Source organism: Balaenoptera physalus (genome assembly GCF_965194825.1).
Source record: "Balaenoptera physalus genome assembly, chromosome: 7".
In the NCBI taxonomy this organism is placed as follows: domain Eukaryota; kingdom Metazoa; phylum Chordata; class Mammalia; order Artiodactyla; family Balaenopteridae; genus Balaenoptera; species Balaenoptera physalus.
In genome coordinates this window covers 40,285,297-40,297,976 of record NC_138886.1, presented here as the reverse complement: position 1 = coordinate 40,297,976, position 12,680 = coordinate 40,285,297, and the positions used below count along the sequence as shown (strand labels likewise).

At 36.4% G+C, this 12,680-nt stretch overlaps 1 long non-coding RNA gene across 2 annotated transcripts; it reads right to left on the bottom strand.

Moving 5' to 3' along the window:
• Positions 1-929: 929 nt before the first annotated feature.
• Positions 930-10,682, bottom strand: LOC309664995. Of its 2 annotated transcripts, none has more exons than XR_014266134.1 (2): positions 10,567-10,682; positions 930-10,399 (listed from the first exon to the last, which is right to left on the bottom strand). It is a non-coding gene; the product is annotated as an uncharacterized lncRNA (long non-coding RNA). The 2 variants fall into 2 exon arrangements; XR_014266135.1 differs by having other exon boundaries at positions 930-10,486; positions 10,567-10,645.
• Between the last annotated feature and the right edge of the window lie 1,998 nt (positions 10,683-12,680).

The window sequence follows — 12,680 nt, the reverse complement described above, 5'->3', positions numbered from 1 at the left end:
TTCTTTTCTTTTGTCCAGCTGTATCCTGAACTTAAAAGATATATTATCCAAAATGAAAGATGTGTATCTGGTGGAAAACGCTAATTTAAGGGATGAAAATTCCTGATGATTGCTTCAGTCAACCCTTAATACACACTGAGCTTCATTAGTAAATAGACAACTCTCAGATCTTTCCCTTGGAAGAGATCGCATAATCAGGCTTTGTGTTGATTTCGCATTCTGTTCTTTAGAGACAGAACAAATTAGAATAATTGGCTGGTACAGGGAAAGCACAAAGAACTTTCTTCTATTTTTGTGATGCATCCCTTAATAAGTGTTGAAAATGAGACTAGAGGTAAGAACGTGAAACGCTCAGAAGGGCAATGGGGAGAGGATATTGTTTCTTTGAAAATACTCTTTCAGTGTTGGCCCAGAAGAAATATGAAGCTGAGGGAAATATTTTTTAAAAAATGATGATTTTTGTGTTAACGATGTGAGTGTGGAAGTAGTAAGAATCAGGAAGCAAGCATCCTTTTCCACCAAGGACTTGAGAGCAAATGAAACCGTAAATACTCCCCACTCTTGGAAACCCTTTTGGAGAATAATCAGAGAAGGGTAAAGGCAATGCCTCAGGGAAGAGGTGTTCAGAGCAAAGGGATAGGAGGAGAACAAAAGGAGAGTGGATATTTTTAGAGCTGTCATTTTGAAATTTACCTGCTTCTGCTTCAGTGCTGCTTTGCCACAGTGTTGGTCCAGTAGAAATCCTCAAAGCAGGAGCAGCTGTATTTTAAAATAATAGGATTAGAACAAGTGACTTTAATCCAGGTCTCTTTAGTTCAAGAGCAGAGGGGAGAGTGTGATGAAAGAGTGAGGCCACAAGGAATTGTTCACTGGGTAAATTTTCCCCAAACCTCACTAACTAGGAGAAATTGACCACTGGATTATGTGCCTTGAAGGAAAGCAAAAATGTTGAAAGCAAAGAGTGTGGAGCTTGTTTAGAAAGCAAGCTTATCATTTGGTCACCTGCTGATGATAATAGCATTGGCTGAGACCTGACCATTTACAATGAAGGCACTTCTGTAGGTAATAAGTTCCAGGAGGGCCAGAACTGAGTATGTCTGTTTCAGCATTTAACATGGTTTAGCATCTTAGAGCCTGGTACATTACTGGCATATAGTAGACTTAAAAATGAATATTTGCGGATTGTCTGAATGAGTGGATGTGTGTGATTCATATCCTATTTGCAGATCCTATGCCCTACAGTGGATTTTCAGTGTCAGATTGTGAAAGTATTTATGACGGGGATTGGCATTGTTCCCCATCTTATGGATAAAGATTACACATCATAGGACTTTATATTGACATCCCAAAAGCCTCATAGAAATTACTTAACAAAAAAATAAAATTGGATTCTGTATAATTTCTAATTTATAAGCTGGCCAGAACACTGGTATTTCAGCCAGTCCTCTGGTGGTTCCAATGATGTCCCCATGATCACCCAGGCATAATCAGAATGGCTTTAGGATTTGGGAGCCAAAATGTTCCTCAGTATTTACTGCTTTGCTAGTCCATTTTAGAAAATGGACTATTGAAGAAATAGCTTCACACACAATATGGCATTTTATGATTTAGCATGAAATCTGAGAAATACAGAGGTTATCTGAAGCCTGCAATGGTAAAGTTCCCTCTGCTATTGAAGTTATTGTCTTTAAACAAAGATTCTACATCAGTAATGCTATATATATATATTTTTTCATGATATTCAGGTTAATTTCCTGCTCTCTCTAAGGAAGTAATGGGTTGGTTAGTATGAGAGATGGTGTGGCTTCCAAAGGTGAAAAGTATCATTTTGTTGTAATTTCTGGCTACCTAAGGATGGGAGAGGCCCAGGACACTGCAGTCAGTATATTGTGTGGAGCAGGTTATATTGTGGTTTATTTATGAACTTTTACATGTTTATTTTCTATGCAAGTTTGTGTGTTCTTTTTTGAGTTTTGGTAGATAAGTGTTTTGTAACTTTGGAATACTTGGAGTTATATATATATATAACTTTTATATATATATATTTTAACGTAGTAGTTAAAGCCGTGGAGAGTGTACTAGTCTACCTAGGTTCAAATTCTGGCTTTACCCTATGGCTTCCCTGTGGCTTTCTCTCCTTATCTATTAAAAAGGAGTATAGTAAGACTGCTGTGATGAGTTACAATAATGCCTGGCATATACTAAGTGCTATTTAAGCATTTGCTATAATGATTATGTATACTTGAAGGCAAGGACCTTGTCCCTTGATCGTCTCTATATTCCTAATGCTTAAGAATTCCTAGGGCTTTTATAGTGCATTGTCTTAGGATAGAGATAGCTGAGTATAGTTCTTGTCACTATAAAGTACTGTTATGTTGAAAGTCTTTGCTTGTGTACTAATCTATGACATATCTGCTGAGGACAAGGAAAGGAATAGTTTTAAAACTACAGTGGATAACAAAAGATTGTATGATTTAATGCCTTTATTATGTAATTATAAAACTAACAAATGATGATGGTAGAAAATTTGAAAAACTCCTAGACAAAATAGAGATCAACAAAATTTGGAGTAAATTTCAGAGTGTAAAGTTGTCCATGAATATTAGTGCTTTCACATTTTCCAGGACTTTAAGTAGACTCTGCTTCTTAAGAGTCTATTCATGAGATTTTATTTTAATGATGTTTTCATCATGGGGACACACACACACAAATCTGTTAAAAAAAGAAAGACATGTAAATCACTGATGTTTCAGATAGCCACATGAAATAAAGTGGGAGAGGTCAACAAGCTGAAAGAATGTGGAGTAGCATCTCCTTAATCGCTTACATAATTCTAATAATTACCTCTTTGTGGATAAAATAATTAATGGGGAATCTAATTCAAGAAAAATGTATGAACTTCACGCCTTCTTGAAGCCAAGTATTTCTTTCCACAAAAGGTTACTTTCCACACCATGATTCCTTATTACCTGACAGGGAAAGAGTATTGTATGGCAAAGGGTCTTCCCGAAGTAGGGTGCTTCCCACACTGATTGTCATAAATGACTTCGGAATTACTGTTGCTGTATTACCAAAATCTTAAACTAGGATATTTTTGACAAATGCAGTCCTTGGTTAATTTTTAGAGCTACAAACTGTCAGATGGCTCTGAAATAACAATTGTCTGGATATTCTTCAGGGTGATCACAATATGGTAATGAACTTGAGGTATCACTAAAAAGCAGGAAGGTGTGAGTCTTCCTTTGGTTCCAGAGTGAAATGCTAGTTGGAGTTGGAGTTGGAAAAGAAGCCAAAAACCAAGAGAAGGAAAGGATAGAGAAGAGAAGGATAGGGAAGGAAATGTGAGGTCATTAGTGAAAAACCAGATTTAAGTTAAGGTGAAGAGGCATGAGGAAATGGTCAACTGTTATAGTATTACAAAGATCATCAAGAAGCATATCCATGAATGTGGTTTGTACTGCAATCTGCTGAAAAAGAGACAAATATACTGGCCTGGACTTCATGGAGATTATATTTTATTGATTCTGATAATAGATGATTGTTGAAAAGGGCCTCCTATAAATTACAACCATGAAAAGGCAGCAAGATAATTTTTTTTTTCTTTATGTATGTGTTTCTCATTCCTACTCACTTTCACACTTACCCTTTCTCTCTCAGGGGAAGAGAAAATCACAAAAAACAAAAATGTCAAATCTCAGCTATTCATTTTCAAAATAATTTTTTTTTCCAAATTCCAGTGGAGGCAATAGTTTAACTGTTAAGATTTGTAAGCCTCAAAAAGCTATATTTTTACAAACTGTAGCCAAATTTTATTCCATAAATAATAGCTTTGGAAAGAATATGTGATGATGCAAAGTTGGAAAAAGCTGGTTTTTCTTCCATAAATGACTTCACTGTGTTTGGGAGAAGAGGCAGAGAAGAAATCAAGGTAATCAAACGTGGGGTGAGTTTTTCTGATAGGGGACTCTAGTGCTTTAAAATAGACTAGATAATCCTAGGGATAATCTGAGGGTAGAACAGACCAATGCCTCATTCCAATCTGGTACCCTGGAAGAAAACAGTGTATTTCCTTTGAGGTCTTGAGAGGTTTTTCTTTTGCTTTGTTTTGTTTTTGGTTCATTTTGTAATCAACCTTATTAAGGTATCATTTACATACAATAAAATGCAGATATTTTTAGTCAACGGTTCAGTGACTTTTAATTTATGTATACATTTGTATAACTACCACCCCCATAAAGATAGATAACAATTCTAAAACCCTAGAAAGTTTCCTCCTAGCCTTTTGCAAAAGTATCCCCACCTTCCACCCCAAGGCAACCACTGATCTGTTTTTTATCTTTAGAGATGAATTTTGCCCAGTTTAGAATTTCATGTCAGTTGAATAATACAGTAGATGCCCTTTTGATCTGGCTTCACTTGTTCAGCATATGGTTTTTGAGATTCATTCATGTTGGGATGTTTTAAACCAGGACTTTAGCCTGGGTGGCTGATTTTGTCTGAAGGCACCTATAGGTACATCTGAGTCTCTGGCATTGTCACTGTCCTTGGCTCAGTATTTTAAACTTTACTAAGAAGCACAGGGTGGAAGTAAGGAAGATCATTGTCAGTATAATGGAGGTGAAGTGGGTTTTGTTATATAATATTCTCAGCATAAATTGACCTGCTTGGAATCATTGTGTTGATAATCAACAAGTATACTCTTCCTACAAAAAACCTTGATAGTATAAAACTTCTAAAGGATGCTGTCGTAGGACTCTTTTAGTTTTCATTTTTTGGGAAACATTTCTGGAAAATTCAAATGCTCACAACCTGAAAGAAGCAATTATTCACTTGAAGGCTAACTCTGCTAAAGTTGAGTTGTCCGACCTTTACATGCTGATAGAACCCAAATAGCCTTGCAAAACAATGCTCTCTTATTGGATATAAGCATATAGACTATTTAAGATGGACGTGTGTATGCAGTAAAGTGAAAAAACAAAGAATCTTTGAGTTTCCCTTGCTGTTTTTATTTTTTTTTTCATTTAAGTTTCTATAGCATATGCTCATAGTTTATGGTAACCTCAGGTTAGTTTTAGGTCCACTCTTTACATAAATGTTGAAGTACTCCATACCCACCTTTTTCCTACCTTCTTTTCTTCCATCTTTCCTTTCTAACTTCTTATAATCCATTATATTTAATCCTGCATTTGTTGAGGTGGCAATTAGTGTAGGAAAATTGAAAGCAGTGTGAAATTTTGCTGTTCAGAATGCATGTTGACCAAATGCTATATTGAGAGAAGGTCTGAATTTACCCACAGTAACCCTTTCTCAGCGTCTTTGAATAAAGGCCATAGAAACTGGGCTATAATATCCTGAAAGGTATGTAGAATTCATAGCAATTGCCCTCAAAGAGCTTACCTACCGTAGATGCACATGAATGCATTTAATGATTGCTTTATTGGCAGCTGTGCCAACATACACAGTCTATTTTGTTTTATATCATTATCATTACCTGCTGTTTACCACTGTATACATTGCTAATGGTGTGGTTTCTATGGCTTGTGAACTTCACGGCCAAATAATATGAAATTTATTGCACACTTTAGTGTAGAAGATGGAGACTCCATAAATTTTCGTGTGCTCTTTGCCCCTTTGGAATGTATTACACTGAGATCAGGCAAAGTAATAAATTTATTTCAAATGTGCTTGATAGCTAAACATCAATTAGGACTGACAGGCAACATTTCTTCTTCCAGCAACATAACAGTTTTTAAAGACTAAGCCATTGAACGTGGAGTTACTGAACATGGGACTCAGTTCACTGGGATCCCGTCTTAGAAAAATAAAGGAAAATTTGAATTGGATATGTGTGGCTTATTCAAGTAGTAACTAATCGGCTACACCTTGGTTAATTGAATTTGTCAGAATCATTTGGTATTAACTCTGTCCCACTTCTTCCCCTGACTCTCACAAGAATGGATCATGAGTATCTTAAAACACACTAAGTCGTCTTCCATCCCTGTTACTCTAACTACTAAAGCACACTTTCCTTATCCAATGTAACTTACTGTCTTTTAGAGTAACTGTGGTTTTAATTCTCTACAAAATTAAAACCAGCAAAGAGAAACATTCTCAAGGAGCCACCACATTGTAGAGCTTTAGAAAGAAGACTTTAGAATTAAGGGCAAATATATCATTTTATAGCTAAAGCAACTGAGGCCTAAAGTAGGAAGGTAACCATCGAGGTCAGGGAAAGGGGTTGAAGATCAGGTTTCAAGCTGAGAAAGAGTCTACAGGGACTCAATCTGAGCAGTTCAGAAACTGAAAGGAGACCACTGATGTTCTGAGAAGGCTGGCATCTGGCCTCAAGTGTGGGATTTCAGACAGGGAGTGGGCCCGGGGGGAACTGAGCTTCTGCAGTAGGCAGAGAAGTCCACCTCGTCTCCGGAAAGTGACACTGACCTCAGGGTGTTGGGGGGAAAGAACAATGAATTCCAGTCCGCCTGAGAAAGCAGGCCAATCTGATTAACTCTGAATTTAGGCTTATCTCAGATACTTCTTGAGAAAGAACTTGGACAAGCGCAAGTCCAGCGCAGCCTCTTTAAATCCATGCCCAGTATTTTCTGGTGGAGCTGCTTAAACCCCCCAAGTGACTCCAGTATTTTAATTTCACTCTATATTTAACTCCGACAGTTCTATGATTGATTATTTAATGGGCAGATAAGTAGGGCCACAAAAGAGTGTGAATGTATTTTACAGGATGAGGATGGGCGGAGTGGAGCAGTCTGGAATAGGACACCAATAAAAAGAGATCTGGGTAAATAAGAACATCTATTAGAAATGTAGAGGAATTTGGAAGGAAATTAGTGCCTGACACCATGCCCTACTCTCTGCGTGTTTAGAAGCTGGTTTCTAATTTTATTTTCATAGGAGACCTCCCTGTGATGAATTGTCTTTTACCTCCACACTGTTTATCACATGGACATATTGTGAAGTTTGTGTGAGAGAAAGCAAGTATTAGAATTTGTCTTGCAAGCAGCTATAAACATTTCCTGGAACCAATCTAGGGTAGAAGGAAAAGGAAAGGAAGGTGGAAACAAAAGAGAAAGACAGCTAACGATGCTGGAGTCTCTCACTGGGATTTGTGGTATCTCCTTTTGAAACTAAGTACAGAAAGTCAGAACTTGACTGATTGTTTCTTGATCACGGTTTATTTTCATTTTTGTTTTTTTCTTGCTCTCTCATCAATTATTCCAGCCAGTATTATGTCATTTTCAGTTTCAGTAAGCATGCCTGTCTTGTTTCCATTTGCATTATTTATGCAAACGTTGACTGAACTGATGACCCCAAGTTATCAAGGAAACATTAGATACACCAGTGGATACATTGCTTAATTTTAGAAAAAAATTACTGAGTGAAGGTTAAAATAACTCTTCTTAAATTTGTCATATAAAAAAATTATCCTAACATACAATACCTCATTGCCTAATAATGCCAGATAAATGAAGAATTCTTGTGTATTCATGAATGCAGGCTAGTCTGTATATTTTTTGGCAGGTATGACCGTTACCGAGGGTGACGGCCTAGTTTGCTGGCCATGTCCTGTGTCCTAGAAAGTTGTAGTTTCTGTTGTCTTTCAGTTGGCCCACTGGATATCAGAGGTGAATTTATAAAACTATACTTCCCTTTACACTTAACTTTGCTTTGTTTTTTTTTATTTACTTGAAGTATAGTTGATTTACAATGTTGTGTTTCAGGTGTACAGCAAAGTGATTCAGATATATATATATTTCTTTTTCAGATCCTTTTCCATTATAGGTTATTACAAGGTTTGAATATAGTTGCCTGTGCTATACAGTAGGACCATGTTTATCTATTTGATATATAGTATACACTTACTTTGTGTGATCCAGGCTGCTCAGACCACATGATTATTTTTACTTCTGATATAATTTTTTCAGGTACAACCTCAAAGTATTTGATAAGAAGATATTTTAAAATAAGTTTAGCATGTGTGTGCTCTAAATCCAACAGTAGTTATTAGAGATATGGTTTTGCACTAGGTATTCCTCTCTTTTTTGTTCTTGGCCTACCAAAAGAAAATTAGCTTTTATTTTCTGGTTGGTTTGCTAGATGTTTATGACTATAACAAAAGTCTTAAATTTTGTCTCATATCTTAAAACACAATCTGAATTAGCAATGGATATTGTGCTATACATAGGGGCTGTGATATAAATATAGTTTCTAACTTCAAAAACATATAACCTAGAAGGGAACACAGACACATATGCAGCAATTATGGCAACTGCATTTGTTTACTAAGTGAAATATTAGTGAGATGGATAAAGTGCTAGCAAGCCTTGAACAGCCAAATCAGCTTCAAAAATAGATGTGCAGTTCTTTAAAAATATTTTTAACATTTTTCCAGCTACATGTAGAATATAACTTAGTATAAAAACGGTATGGGTTTTATTTTAAGCAATTTAGCATTTTGACATCCTCATAATGAAATTAAATCCAGAAGGAGGTTTCTCTCCATGATCTCTTGAAATGGTCCTTGATCATCCACAATATTTACCATAATCACAAAGGTGCTACCAAGGGCAGAAAACTCCAACATTATTAAAGTTTCGTAAAGCAAAGTCAATTTTAAGAATATAATGTCCCCAAACTGACAAAGGTCTTGAAAAATAATTTCAAGGGAAGCATAAATTATTTTCTGTTTGTCAAAGGGCAAAAGTATTTAGGTTGAGTTAATGAATGATAGAGTTTTTGAGTGGAGAGTGTCCTTAAAATATTATGTAGATCTGTACTGTCAACAGATGCTAGCCATGTAGCATTATTTATATTTAAACAAATTTAAAAATAAGATTAAAAATTCAATTCCTCAGTTGCATTTGCCATACTTCAAAGATGTTTATTAGCTCCATGTGGCTATTGAATACTGCATTGGATAGTACAGATATAGAATATTTTCATTATCACAGAAAATTCTATTGAGCAATACTAAAATTATACCCAGATATTCACAGAAAAGGCAACCAAGTCTCAAGGAAATAATATAACTTCCCCAAGGTCACACAGCTATGTTTTTAAAGAAACACAGAATGACACAAAGGAAATAGTAACAGAGGCATTAAAGAAACCCAATAAGTTTCTGGAACAGTCAAAATAGGGTTTAAAAGTGCGTACTTAGCTGTTAGCAGGGCTGAAGCTCTTGACGGTTGGTAAGATCTACCTGCCTGAATTTGGACATTTAGCATTTTATGCAATGAATTAAAAGCAAAAAATCATTTCAACGAATGGCTGCCAGCTCCATATTTTTAGCCACTGCTGTGCTTCCAGATTATGTTTATCACTTTCATATACAGGGCACCACTCTGAAATGTGATGGTTTATCTGACCCCAGAGAAATCAAGAAATCTTGTGGGAGTTGTGGCTATATTTGCAAAGGTTGATTTTTAAATGCATCATGCAGACTGGCCCTGTTTTAAAAGGGATTCCTGCCATCACATAATCAAAATGTGAACTCACTTCTCACCTTGCAAAAGTCAAAGATAGTCCCTGCATTTTTATTATTTCGTTGAAATCCAAATATTATTTTTCCATTCTCTAACTTGTTTTCATCACAGTGTGATCAACTATTGCCAAGGAAGGAAAGGTTAGATTTATCAATCAAAGTTTGCTAAAGGCCCCCTACGTAATTGAACCCTCAGGAGAAACAATCCTCATGTATTCTTTCTCTGTTGTTTCAATATCTTCGTAAAGAGTCATTTCAGTATGTTTGGTTCTGTAGCAGAGGTTCTGTGAACTGCTTATCTTCCTCAGAGGTCCTGTGGGTAAAGATGGGTAAGGAGAGAGAGGGAAGGAGGCTAGAGAGAGGCTCAGTGCTGAGATAAGCACAGTGTTCTAAAGCCTCCTGGGGCTGGGGGTGGGGTGCACAAACACCCAGGACTAATCCAGACAGAAACTGAATAATCAAGGGGACGACCACTGTGAAGTCATGTCGTCACCTCTCCCTCTAGAAATAAACATTGCCCTCAGGAAGTCTCCTCCCGCCCCAGAAAAGCATTAGGAAGGTCTGGAGAGGGGGATTATTGGCAGAAAAGGAAAAAGCGGGTTGAAGGGATTAGCCTGGAGCAGAGAGACCAAGAAACCCAAGCCAGTAGACTTTTCATGGACGTCTCCAAGCCCAAGTTCTGGGAACACCAAGCACAAGTCAAAGAGTGCTCATTTAACCCCTTTGGGCCCCCACAGGAGTGGAGGAAGACTGGACAGAGAGGGGAAAAGGGCCATTGAAGGTACAGTATTTACTGTGGGATTTAACTCCTGAAAGGCCTCCCAGTACCTTCAGATCTGCTCAAGAATCCTTCATGTCCTGCTGGTTCGCAGTGAGTGGCTCACAGCTGCAAGGCCTCCTCTGCCAGATGGAGAACTATTTCAAACATCCTGCTTCTATTTTGTACTGTAGCAATCCAGACAGGAAACCTGACCCCATTTTCAGGTTCTAAAGAGAAATTCTAAGTACCTGAAAGACCTAGGAACGTGGTGGCTTCTATTTAAGATGTGGAGATAAAGAGCGTATACCTGGACTTGGGTCTGCAGGAGCGCCAAATTGCACCAAGAGTTCCCTTTATTTTCTCTCCCATCTCTGTTTCTCCTTTTCTCTCTGCTGGATTAGCCATGGGGACTCCAAGTTCTTCATTGTGTGGTCCTGGTACCAAGATTCTCCTGGGAATTACACAGCTATTCACCTTCTACATTGAGCACTTCTTATTTTTTCCCCAGCAACGTAAGTCATCCTTAAGAGGAGTCAGGGTGCTAGCTCTTAAATATATTTTAGTCATCCCTTTGTACATTAAATGCTCTTTCTTGGAGACTGCTTCTGACATGGTGTTCAGCGTGCTCTCAGCTGGCCTCATTTGGAAGCCAATCCTGCTTCCAAATGCTGCCTGCCGCTGGCCTCCTGAAGTTCTGCCCTGCCTTCCCCACCAGGTACAGTTCAGGAGCTGCCTACCTCAGGGTGATAGGTTATCTTCTAGTTGCTTTATTCCTTTCCCTTTTACATTTAGAGATATATCATTTGGATATTTAAACTTCTCTGTGACCACAGCTTTATTTGCAACCCACAGGTTTTGTTATGGCATATTTTCATTATCATTCAATTAATAAAATTCTAATTCCCATTGCGACTTTATCTTTGACCTACATAATGATCAGAAGTATGTTTTCAATATCCAACTATTTGGTAAAATATTGGTTATAGATTTTTAAATTTCTTGCTTATTCTGAGTCTTGTTTTATAACCAGCATATAGTTGATTTTATAAATGTGCCATGTGCACCTAAAACTTTGCGTATAATGTATATATTCCATCATTGTTGGTGCAGTGTTTTATGTAAATTTAGGCCAAGGTTTTTAATGGTGGTATTAGATCTTCTATAATTTGCTGATTTGTTGTTGTGGTTCTATGTTACTGATCTAGGTAATTTAGATTTTTCTATTTCTACTTAGATTTTTGGAATTTCCCTTCATATGTTGCATTGAAGTTTAGATTTATAATATATTCTTTGTAAAGTAACAGTAGGTTTTATTATCCTGCCTTATCGCCAGTGGTACTTTTTGCTTTCAAATCTATGTTAACATTAAAAAAAACTTCTTCAATTTTATTTATTGTTGTTATGACATAATTTTTGCATCCTTTACTTTTCAGTCTGACTCTTGTCTCTTGTAAGTGGCATAGAATTAGGTTTTTTTGTTTGTTTCAATAATCTTTGTCCTTTAATTTGAGTATTTACAGTTAATGTATTTTCTTATAGACTATTTACTCCTTGTTTACTATTTGTCCCACCTTGTTATGTTCTTTTTGCTCTTCTTCCTTTTAGATTCTTCAAATTCCATTTTCCCTTGTATTAGCTTGTTATTTTTACATAAGTAGCAGTTGCACATGTACCAGGACTTATTAGCTCTTTTACTGCTTCTCAGGCAATGCTGAGATCTTAAATTTCTTTTACTACTTCTTCCTCTTCCATTTGTTTTAATGCATTCTGATTTTTGATATATTTTATTATTACTCTTTTGTGCGGTTAGATTTTATTTAGATTTATCCACTTATTTATCCTTTCTGTTATACATAATTCCTTTATAAAGTCCTTATTTTCATCTGTGATAATTTTCCTTCTGCCTGGGGGTCTCCCTTTATAATTTAATTCAGTCAGTTCTGATGAGAACATATTCTCTAAATTTTGTTTGTCGGCACATTTCCTTATTTCATCTTTCCTTGCAAACAACATTTTCTCTGCCTCTAGAATTCTCAATGGGCAGTTATTTTCTTTAGCACTTAAAAATGTTATTCCATTATTTTCTAGTATCCAGTCATTTTCGTTGAGAAGTAAGCTGTAATCTTAATCCTATTGTTCCTTTGAAAGTAATATCTCTCTTTTTCCTCTGGCTACTTTTAAGATGTTCTGTTTTTCTTTGCTATTCATGAATTGTACTGTGGTTATCTTAGGTGTGGTTTTCTTTGTACTTATTCTTGTTGCATTTTTTTAGTGCTTATTGAATTTATTGCTCGATATATTCTTTTTAGTTTTAGAGAACTCTCAGCTGTTATTTCTGAAATATTGTTTTCATCCCAATCTCTCTCTCCTTTTTTCTTTGGACTCCAGTTTAAACATATGATAAAAATGTTTACTGTGGCC